Source organism: Miscanthus floridulus, chromosome 19, assembly GCF_019320115.1.
Source record: "Miscanthus floridulus cultivar M001 chromosome 19, ASM1932011v1, whole genome shotgun sequence".
NCBI lineage: Eukaryota > Viridiplantae > Streptophyta > Magnoliopsida > Poales > Poaceae > Miscanthus > Miscanthus floridulus.
The window spans coordinates 23,296,007-23,307,513 of NC_089598.1; the positions used below are offsets into that span (position 1 = coordinate 23,296,007).

At 42.0% G+C, this 11,507-nt stretch overlaps 1 pseudogene; it reads right to left on the reverse strand.

Annotated features, from left to right (window-relative positions):
* Positions 1 to 5,031: 5,031 nt before the first annotated feature.
* On the reverse strand, positions 5,032 to 8,844 carry LOC136525722 (glutamate receptor 2.8-like; annotated as a pseudogene).
* Between the last annotated feature and the right edge of the window lie 2,663 nt (positions 8,845 to 11,507).

Sequence of the window (11,507 nt, forward strand, 5' to 3'; positions counted from 1 at the left end):
TCCGATGGGTGGGGGTGGGGGTGGGGGTGGGGGATGGGCGATGCTGCTCGGTGCTCGCAGGATGAAAATGGCACGGATATTTTCGGAGAGTATTCGAAACTGAATTCGTCTACAGGGGTTGAGATCTATCTGTATTCGAGTTTGGATATCCAACATCTGATACCGTATCCGTATCCGAATACTCAAATCGCATATTTATGATGTCCCTAGATGAAAACGGGATAAAAACGGATTGGATACGAACGGATATCACCGATATTACATTTGTTTTCATATTTCTGTCCGGATTCGGATTCGAATACGGATAGTGTCAACTATGTCGGATAGGATACGATTGGATATCGACATCATAAATATGCGATTTGAGTATTCGGATACGGATATTGTATCGGATGTTGGATATCCGGACTCGGATACGGACAGATCTCAATCCTTCTAAACGGATTCGGTTTCGAATATGGTCGAAAAATATCCGTACCGTTTTCATCCCTACTTGCAGGCTCGCGGTTGTGAGTGTCTAGCCCAGGCCGTCAAAACAGATTATTGTCTGTGACTATACTTTGAGCCTAGGGCCTATGTTCTTTGTAATTAATGAGATGACGAGTGTTGTCTATAAACTATTCTTTAATAAATTTAAGTTGTGAGCTTGTCTCGTGTTCTATTTTCTAGTGAAATTTTTCAGCGATGTTTTTTTTTGAATTTAGAACGTAATTAAACAAGAAAAATCTAAGCGAAATATGTTGTGCTGGTTAACAAGTTATAACATTCAGTAAATCTGTACAACACTCAAGTGTTTCTCTCCCTCTCAACGTCCGATTCCTCGCCCTCTCATTCTTCTTCATCTCTGGCATCTTTCCCCTCTTCCTCTCCAACTCCAGCAGACTTAGAAGGGGCTCGGGGGAGGCAGGCTGGGCAGGAGGTGGGGTGAGCGGCTTAGGGTTCCGGCAACGGAAGAGGCGGCCAGGCCAAGTCGGGGCTACGGCGGGAGGGAGGAGAGGAAGAAGAAGGCTGCCGCGGGTGCGGTAGGTTCTCGTCGGAGCTCCACGGCTACGAAGCTCCGACAAGACCCTACCACGTTGTGGCGAGGCGATGGGCACTGGGCAGCGACGGCGTGTCGGGAGGAGGAAAAGACAATGAAGAAAAAAAATCGAGTGTTTGGACACTCGAGCACGGCATAGACAGACTCGTAGCATTTCATATAGAAACATATTAGTATTGTCTTTTTATTGCACTTCTCCATATTTGCTTAACCAAGAAAAAACACATGGAAGTACGGAGCGGAAGAAGAAGACGGGAGATGTCTCCATATGGCTCACTTAAACTGAATGTGGACAGGGCTTTTAGAGGACTTCGATAAAAAAAATGGTGGCTAGGGCTATGTCATCCGCGATGAAAGCGGATGAGTGATTCAATCAGGGTCTGGAAGGATACCGTTTGCGATCAATCCGATGCATATGGAGCTTACTGCATGTATTGAAGGGGTGAAGGCAGCGATATCTCTTGGCGTCAATAACATCATCCTGGAGAAAGATGCACAGCAGGTAGTGTAGGTGGTTCATGGTGATGATTTCAGACTCGCAGTGGTCAGTGGCTTAGTCCATGAGCTAAAGGATCTTGTGGTAGAAAATTCTGCTTTGTTCCTTCTCAATATGCTCCACGTGAATGTAATAGGGTAGCCCATGAACTAGCTTCTATAGGGAGTAGAAGCAATGACTGCCCTCAGTGTTGGCCGGTGCGCCAAATTGTATCTTGTTTCTGGTGTAAGGCGATTTAGCCGACATGGTTGAGTAATGGAATGCGAATTCCTATTAAAAAAAGAAAAAAACAATGGTGATAGCACTTTTCTATATAGTTACGAAAGCGGTGCCTTGGTGGCTTTGGATAAAGGTCGAAATGAAGCTGCTTTGTCGCTTTTGGGCCAAAGCTAGGCAACGATGACTCATGATAGACTTAGTGTGTGTGTGTGTTATGGCCGTTGTGCGGGTGCGTCACGACTTTGTATGAACTTCTTCTTAATCGAGCGGTTGTGCTCCTGTCTTTTTTTCAAAAAAAGAAAGAAAGAACAATGAGCTTTTTCAGGTAACTTACAAGTTACGACAGATTCATTTGTCATGTATGTTGACTAGAACTCCAACCAAAAAAAACATAAATGGTAAGGATTTGTCTTGATTTTTATGAGCTTATTCGCAAACGAACAACTGTCTATGACATTGTAACTAGAGGAGCTACCACTTGTGACAGATCATTTGGATCTAGTAACAACACACTATAACCTTTTAGAAAGTTGTGATGAACAACATGTGGATGCACTTTGTCATCCATGCGAGATGACCATACTCTATTTGACTGACATTATTTGAATGACAGATAGGCTCAAAAATTCTCTTACTCCAAATACCGATTATGCAGTAGAATTAATTCCTCTTACCTTCCTAGTGAATTGGAAAAAAGCATGTGGCTAGTAGTTGGAACTGAATATATACATCTGGGCATCCCTCTATACCGCCTCCTCCTCTAGGCATGCCTCGTTATTTATATATGGTCATGTGGTGTGGAAGGGCTGCTATGAACAAGAAGAAGCAATTGGGCATGGGAACACGGCGTGCTGGTCAAAGGATCGAGATGCCACTAGAGGGGATGAATAGACGTTCCTTAAAAATTCAAGTACAAATTAGCAACAGATTAGTTAGAAACAGATAACCTGTAAATTCACAGATTATCCACCTTTTATGGAAATTTGAGCGAATTATCTGCACTTTTATTGATATTCAACAAAGTTTCATTTCTCACAAATATTTGAGTGTATTATTGCACCTTTGAGGATATTCAACAAGAACACAACTAACTCAAATGTACATTATACTTGATGAGTTCTAGCTCAAACCAAGCTGGGAGATAAGTTTCTTTATATTCAAATTAGGAAATCCACAAAGTACTTGGACTCACAAACATACTCAACCAAGTAGATCTAGTGAAATAAAAAAAATCAAAGTAAAAGCTCAAAACACAATCAAACCAAAGTGAAGACCAAGGGGTTGTTTCTCGAAGCTCGGCTCCTTCCAAGAAGGAGATCTCTTTCAACTGCTTTCCTAGCTTCACTGCCTTGACCTCTTACTTTGTGGAGGCAAGATCGGGCCCTTCACAAAGCTTCTTGGGGCTCGCCATAAACATGGGAGCTCGTTGAGTGCCACTGCCACCTAGCCATCTAGGAGGCTTCACCTCCATGAATAATGAGTACTTCTCAAACAATTGATGAAGCCCATTAGTGTTCAAGATTTGGTTGCTCACAAACTTCCATATCTCAACCTAGCTTTTAGGATTTATCACAAATCACACAAAATCCTCACAAAGTGAGTACGGAGAGTCAGAGAGGCATTTTCTTCAATTATGGGCATGGAGAGGTAGCAACAACTCCTAAAAAAGAGTTTGGTGGTGAAAGTATCTAAACCCCTAATTTAGGTCTTCATAATTAATGACAACGCTTGTGAGCTAATATTTTCATTGAGACGTGAAATTAAGGATTAGTCCACTAGGAGAGTTAAGCTACTTTGGATGTCATTGCCCGTGTGATCAGAAAGCATGATGGATAGCTTAAGGCAAAGATACAAAGGTAAGTTTTCGCTTTAACCAGTCATGATGTGATTAGAGGATGAAAATGACTAGATTGATAGGCTACATAGCCATAATATCATGAGGGGTCAATGTTCTTTTACTTGACGGATCTTTAAAGCCACATTGCTTGATGAATTGCACTGCATGCATAAAATGAGTGGGGTTTGAAAAAATATGGAAAGGAAAAAATGAAAAATATGTTTAAAAGGATAACTATGCGAGAACTAAGGATCGTGCAAGGCAAACATTCATATACCTTAGCCGTTTTTCAAAAATGGATTTTGGACTACTTTTTAATGTATGTTGTGGATGATCCCACCTTGGGATGGATGGTCTACATGTATACCCCCCCAAAAAAGGTCCGGGGCCGATCTGAGCCTAGTCCAAAATGATGGGTCTGACTTCTGAGGCATAAAACCTAGGCCCAAATCCAGCCCTTTTTTTTGTAAGCCTGGCTCGGACTAACTTTTTCTCATGTCTATTTGAGACTATTAGATACTTTTGTTGCTCTTCGATAAACAATAGACCTGATCATAGACCACATGGACTTGACCCATCCGAGAGAAAGAACTTGACCTAGCAAAAGTTTGAGGTCAGATTTCGACTGAAATTTTTACCCATGGACAGGCCCACCAAGAAATAAACAAGTAGACCCACTCCACCCTAAACCTAGTACTTGGCAATCATTTGGAATTAATTCTACAACAGAATCTATATCTGGAGCAGGAGAATAAGGAGGGAGAGCTTTGCTAAATTGACATTGAGTATTTATGTTTTCCACGTTAGGTATCAAAGATTATTGGCAAAGATAAATTGTTGGCTCATTTATGTAATTTGATTTGTTCAGTATTTCTAGATAAATTGATTCAAGTACATAGACTAATAAATGACTCAAATTTTTATTTGCTTTCCATGAAGAATAACTTGAGCAAATTCCTTCCTGAAGACTTGCATAGGGGAATTGAAGGCTGAAGGTCTCTCAAAATTTTGTCATTGTGGATCGACCAAATGGACCAACACATAGTGATTAAGATTTCCATGAAAAAGGAAAGATGCAGCTGATCTTGAGAGATGCCAAGGTGACAAACAGGTGTGCTGGTGAATTGTGAGGCACTAAGGTGCTCCAACAAGCCATCACAAAAGGAAAGGCCAAAAACAGATGCACTAGACTTTCTTCGGTTCCCAAATTGCAGAGAATACAGTTATAGTCATCGAGGACCATATTCCTCTGCTTCAATAGCTCTCTGGTACTTAACCGATCATTTAGAAGTAGCCAAAAGAAGACCTTACATTTATTGTGACATGACAACCACCACAAACAGGAGTATGCCCGAGGAACTAGACGATTACCAATCAGCTGTGAGTAGGTCTTCTCCGCGATACGCGGTTGTTCTGGCAAAAAAAAGAAGACACTGATTATTTTGGGACATTCTGGTTCCAACTCCATTTCTTCTTAAATGACCATCAAATGACAATAACTTCAATTGATGACTCTATACATCAGCAGTTAAAACATCTAAATATCACCAATCTACTGTTAGGGCGATAGACTGATAGTATGGCAGGAAACTCTGCAGGGATTCAGTGACTATCTGCAAATAAATAAATAAACAAAAATAATGAACTGTTATTTGCTCCCACATCCCACTGTTCCAAATCAAAAGCCTAAACGGACATGCCAACACCTTGGCCAGTACTTCCCATCTCGATCCGGACACAATCAGCAGGCACAGGACCATTGTACATGCCATTCTGCATTGGACCAGCCTCTATATCAGCGGCACTTCCATTGCCTTCCTTGGAATTTTGGTAATTGTTATCCCTGATTTCATGTAGATGTTGATCGGGTACAGAGCCATCTCCCCTGTCATTTTGTAGCTGAATGGACTCACCAAGACATACACTTCCAGCGCACCCATCAGCATTTTGCAATTCAGAACCTTTAGATCTTTTGTACTTTGCATAGGCCAATCTGACAATGGTTATGAGCAGCATGAGAGCTGAGATACATCCAGTGATAATGAAGAGACCAGAGAAACTCCTCAAAGTGAGTGCCGTGAAACCACTGATCGGACTGTCACCCACAGATGGTGCAGCTGGGCCAAGCCATCTCTCTTCAATTTGTGGGCCCTCATACTCTCCTGTCAGGCTCAAGATGGCGATCGAGAGATTATGTACCAGTGGAGAGCTCAGGGGAAATGCCTGAAGACAAAACATCGTGTTAGTTTGGTTACTCAGCACTAGTAGCATGGCTCTTATAGAATATCAAATATATCAAAGCACTAATGCAAGCAGCTTACGAAACCAAGTCCAAGGGTCTTGTACATGCGATTAACTATCTGGAATTCTTTCTTGTATTGAGGGTTGGAGAGGAAATAAGTCAAATAGGGAATCTCATCGAGAATAGCCGATACCCCTCCATTCTTAGACCCCTTCCTCAGAGCTTCAGCATATTCTTCTTGATTGCTGTAGGCCTTTATCCTATTCAATGGGAAACCTTGCTTTATCAAAAATGATCGAGTAAATCCTCCATGCTGGTATCCAACATAGTCACCATTGTGTAACAGCTGATTGAGATCAGTCACCAATGGCCGGAGCCTCTTTGCAGTTAGCATTGATGATAAGTTTGCGGTGTAGCTCTGCACTACAACCAGCACCGCAAAGCACCATATCACAACAACAATTTTTGACAGAGGGCTTCTAATTATTTGATCTGTACAAACAGAGAGGCATTATTTGAGATCATCCTACAACTATGATAACTAGCTATTAAACCACTTATAAACCATCATATATTGACATGTTGTAAAGAAGTTTGAGCTCAAAGTGCTGACCATGGGAGAAGGTCAAAGTGGAGAAAGCAAAGTAGGAAGCAGTGCTGAATTGTCTCTGTCTTGATCCTTGGTACTCAGGATTCTTGGGCAGTTCAATCATCCACACAACAAAGCCAGTGAACAAGAAGCCGCCCACAGTAGCGAACCAAAGTTCCTTTGTTAGGGGCTCTAAAAATATCCACTGGATTGTTTGGAGTCATTCTCGGAGAGCATAAGCAAGGACAAACCAGACTGTGCATATGGCATTGTAAAATCCGCCTCCCTGATTCGTTCAGGGGTTATGGTCACATCACCAACTGCTGCATCAAACACCTGTTTATTCCACAGAAAATGAACAGAAGAAACAAAAACAAATGCACTAAGAAATTTAAACATGGTAAATCCAGCCTTGTAAAATGATGCGAACTAAGCATGTTGAAGTAAGGCCCACCTTTAGAGATACACTGCGTACTAGCTCATCATAAGAACCATTGAAGGCATAAAACTCATATTGTGGACTAGGCTGTAGCATCTCCATAGCAGCTTTGAAGATATCAATGCTGTATCCAGTGACCTTTTGTCTCTCAGTGTTAGGATGAGTAATATTCACAAAAGCTTTGAAACCAGATTTATGTGGCACAGCAATCCTGAGTTTCTTCTCACAGCCTCTGGACGCCGTCCCTGAGTTTTTTCTCGCTAATTCTCTGCCATGTGTTCCCTCTGTATATGGATTAAGGAAAGGTTTGGATCATCTTAATGTAACAGCACAATCTTCTCATGGCCTATTGAGAAAAAGAAATGGCCTATTGAGAAAAAGAAGAAAATGGCATGGCTTTAAAATAATTCTGCCACTGTAACGCCCCAGTTCGGAAAACGGCTAAGATCCACTTTACACGTTGAATGGACCTTACCTACTAATTAACTCTCTTGCACTTTTATTCTCGCTTCGCGCAAAAAATTCAAACCAGAGTTTATTTTATCTTAGGCTCAGGCTTTTAAGCTGGTTCGCACCTCCTCTGCTTCCGATGCGGAACTAAAATCCCGTAACTACAGTGTCCCGTGATGCTACAGCAACGCGCACCACCTTGTTGCTAAAATCCTGCATATACAGTGTTCCGCGATCCTCTCGTTGCTACAGTACTCTCCGTTCGGCCCAGCCCACATGACCAACAGGCAACATGTGACTATTATTTGGAATATTGATAATGTGGAACTATACTTAATACTACAATGGGCCATTGGACGGAAGACCATCTCACTAAAATTCGAAACTGTCCCAACCATTAATATTCAACATTGTCCCAACCAAGTCCTGGAGAATTGAACATGGAAAATCGAAACACACCCTATGCATTGTACAATTATTTTTTTTAGCCGTTATATTATAATCTTATAATGCATCAATTTGGCCCTATTTGCTTCGCTGAAAAGCCAAACTGAAAAGTACTGAAAAGTACAGTTCGCTGATTTGTTTTGAGAGAAAAACATTATACTAATTTCAAGCGAACAGGGCCGACTTCAGATTGCCATTTAAATTTCCAATACCCTGCTCAATCATGTGGGAAAATTAAGATAAGCAGTTGATTGGCTTTCTCTCTGACATCCTCTTCGTAGAGCGGTAGAGGAGATCCTGCCAGGCGCCGCCGTGCCACAAGATCGCCTTGAGGAGCGGCCGAGCGAGCCATGGGCTCCAGGAACGAGAACGGGGAGTTCGGACTTCGGAGGAAAGGAGGGTGTGAACTGTCGACTAAACTAGATTGATTGCGTTATACTACTCCATCCGCCCATATAAAATTCTGTTTTTTTTAGTAAAACAGTTTTTAATTTTTAATTAAATTTATTAAAAAAAGATATTAAGACTTATGATACCGAATAAATGTTACTATGAAATTCCAGGGAACTCCACGTACATATTTTATATATGTATTTCATATATATGAATAGAGACGATTTCGACAAAAGTTCGAATTTAGCAAGGGTCGAAATAGTAGGATAAAAATAAATTGATAAAACAGTCCTAGAAAAAAAAACTTCCTTTAAAATGTAAGATGGATATGAGCTCTTTGCTAAGATGAACTATAAATTCGCTAGAATCCGTTCATTTTTTCAATCAAAATACAACAGCCATAAACATGGATCCAAGATACCCCACGTACGACAAGACACGAGGTGGATAGGATAGGCAAGTGAGTCTTTTTCGTGTGTGTTTACCGGCAGGTGCGCTTGCTTGGGTGACGACATCATCATCTCCGCTTGCACCAGCACCACCGATACGGTGCGGGTCCGTGTGCACGCCGCCCACGACGCCGCCGGTTCCCGGCGGCACCGCCGCCCCAGCCAACACGTCCCGATGCGCGACTGCGAGCAGGATGAGCAGCAAAGCGACGGTGAGCCGGCAGCGCCGCGGCCACCACTCCATTCCTCCGCCAACACGTACCTACGCAGCTGCTGTTGCAATGTATATATAACTGGCACAGTGGTGGACGACAGTTCCTTCCATGTGAAATCCAAGAGTGCGGGTGCGGCGCACGCAACGAGTCAGAAGGCCCCATTTCGTCAAAGTTTCGCGAGGCGCTGACGAGTGACGAGAGGCCGTTCACCACTCATCAGTCGCTGGTGCCATCACTTTCAGGCCTCGACGAGGTCGATCGAGGAGGCATTCCATCCCACGGCGCACGGCGGCATCAGTGTCTGTCGATTCCACCTATACATGCACGACCCCGTCATGGATGCCGCGTTCGGATTGAACCACGACGATTTCGCATGAATTTCGCAGGGCTCGAATTTCGAGAGAATGAAGTAACGAAAGTTCTCCACGTGGGAAGGGTTCCATGCCCTCGATCAATTGACTTTGAAAGATTATTTCCCAGAACGCTTGGTCAGTGCCGACATGCATGGTCACTGGTCAGTCAGTCAGTCTTCTGCTGCAGGTTTTCTTCAGTAACCAAATCTTTGAGCAGAGCCTGCATGAGATGAGACTTGTTGGAGGTAGCATGCGAGATGCAGGGAGATGTCTGCACTCTCTGTCTGCTCCCAGTGCACAAGTATACTCGCACAAGAGACTGAGATGTGAAGTGATGACAATTCCTACACCTTCTGAATTCAGAGGCTCCGTGGCTTCAGATGATCGATTCAAGTTACCTACATCGGTCATCTGTAGACCTAATTTTTCAGTCAGAGATATGCCAATACATTGGCTACTTGTTCGAGGTGTGCAGGTCCACAGACTTGAATTCAGTCTGCTAAATGTTCGTTGCCACAAGTATATTTGAAACGGCTAGCAATTCGACTTCTAGAGACAGAAGACAAGTATATCTAGCTAGGAAACCAGGCACAAGTTCCACGAAATTTATAGCATGGCAAGGTCAAAAATAATGTTTATTAATTAAATCAGGTAACTGTCTGATACAAGAATTCAGTGTTGTGTGATATCAAAATGCCCAGCAGTCCAGTAATAACATCAAGTAGTTCATAAAAGAATAACATCAACTCAAAATTGATCACAATGTTTTTTTTTTGATAAAACTGGAGGAGATTTATTAAAAGAAGTTCGAGAATTACAAGAAGTACAAAGAAATAGCTCAAGAAACCAAAAAAGAGAAAGAAAATAAAGAAACTATCTAGAAGTCTGGTTAAGGCCAACTCTGAATCCATTGATTATAAGTCTGAGAGATGCTTTCCTTTGCTCTTATAGCAGTTAATGCCAATTCTCTGTTGAAGGATAATTTACTGTTGTGAAGGTTTGGGCCAATTCCTCTGAAAATTACATCATTCCTTGCTCCCCAAATGGTCCAGCACATCAAAATGACAGCATTTAGGAAGAATTCTAAATTCAGTTGATCTCTGAAATAAAGGATCACTTCTGGGAAGCTTAATTGAGGTTGTATATCTAAGTTTAAAATTCCCCAGCAGGTTCTTGCAAAGGGGCATTCTAGGAATAGATGGAGTGTTTCTTCTATTGCTAGTTGACAGAGTTCACAGTTATATGTCTCCAAATGCATGTTCTTCCTCCTAAGGATGTTCTGTGTGCTTAACCTGTCTTTTAAGAGCAACCAGAAGAAGATCTTGTGTTTTGGTTGGAAAATTGTTTTCCACAGCCATCTAAAAACAGGATGAACTTGGTGCTGTCCAATCAACCTCCTATAAATTTTTGTTGCCGAGGAAATATTTGATCCCCATGTATATCCCCACAAGTCATTCTCCTCATTTACATTCAGATCTTCCAGGTTTCCTCTCAGTGCCTGAAGTTGTGAAAAGGCCAAAGTTGACAGGGGTAAATGGAACAGGTGATTGGGCAGATTGTTGACCAGAGCATTGCTGATAGAAATGTTGTTATTTTTTGCAAAGGAATATAATTCTGGGTACTTTAGCTTGGCTGCTCTAACAGATCCATCTATCCAATTATCTTTCCAAAGCAAACAAGATTGTCCATTTTGAACTTGCACAACAGTTAACTCTCTGTATTTTTCCAGTATCTTCAGATTATTTCTCCACCAGAAGCTCCCCTTTCTTTGTGTTCCTGGCAGTTTTCCATTTCTATAATGTTTTTCCCAGACTAAGTGCACCCAAGAGATGTCCAGCTTGTTGAAAAATTTGTGGAGGTTCTTCATCAGGAGTGCTTCATTTTGCTTTTGGAGATCAATGATACCCAGGCCTCCATCTTTCTTTGGTACTGTTACCATTTCCCATGCTGCCTTAGGCATTCCTCTGGCATTCATCTCAGATCCTCTCCAAAGACAGTGTTTTCTGTATTTGTCAATCTGTTTAATCACTGTAGGGGGTAAGGCAAAACTGCACAAATAGAAGGTTGGCATTGATGAAAGCACTGTGTTTGTGATTTCCAATCTTCCAGCCTGTGAGAGAAAAGTAGAAACACTAGCAAGTCTCCTCTCACACTTATTCACCAGAGGTAGGAAGTCTTCCACCTTTGGTTTAGTGATTCCCAGTGGTAACCCCAAATAAGTAAAGGGGAGAGAGCCAGTAGCACAACCAAAGGTTCTAGCTAGTAGCTCAAGTTTTCCTTCAGAGATATTTATTGGTACCATCATGGATTTGCTGAAATTGATTCTGAGACCAGTTGAG